This window comes from Gavialis gangeticus, unplaced genomic scaffold (assembly GCF_001723915.1).
Source record: "Gavialis gangeticus isolate Ggan-Ray unplaced genomic scaffold, GavGan_comp1, whole genome shotgun sequence".
In the NCBI taxonomy this organism is placed as follows: domain Eukaryota; kingdom Metazoa; phylum Chordata; order Crocodylia; family Gavialidae; genus Gavialis; species Gavialis gangeticus.
This window is the reverse complement of record NW_017729000.1, coordinates 10,511,239-10,511,593: the sequence shown is the minus strand read 5'-3', so window position 1 is coordinate 10,511,593 and position 355 is coordinate 10,511,239.

Sequence of the window (355 nt, the reverse complement as noted above, 5' to 3'; positions counted from 1 at the left end):
CCCCCCCCCCCCCCCCCCGAAACAAAGTCAAGAAGCTGAGGCTAATGCAGTATATTCGACAAATAAATTATCAGCGGAGAAATCCAACAAGTCAGACCGATTCCACTGCAACCATTCAATGCTGCTGTCTGCAAGCCAGCTTGGTAGCTTCCATTTTGGAAGTATGGGTCTCCAGATAAGTGCCCTTTATATATTCAAATATATACCAGTAAATGTATGCGTGTATAAAAAGCACAACTAAAGCATGCCTATGCTTTGAACTCCTGTGTGGTGGAGTGGAGCTAGCTTTGAACTATGTTTTTGGGGTACACGTGACAGTCCAGCAAGGGAAGCCCACAGCTCATCATGGGGTAAT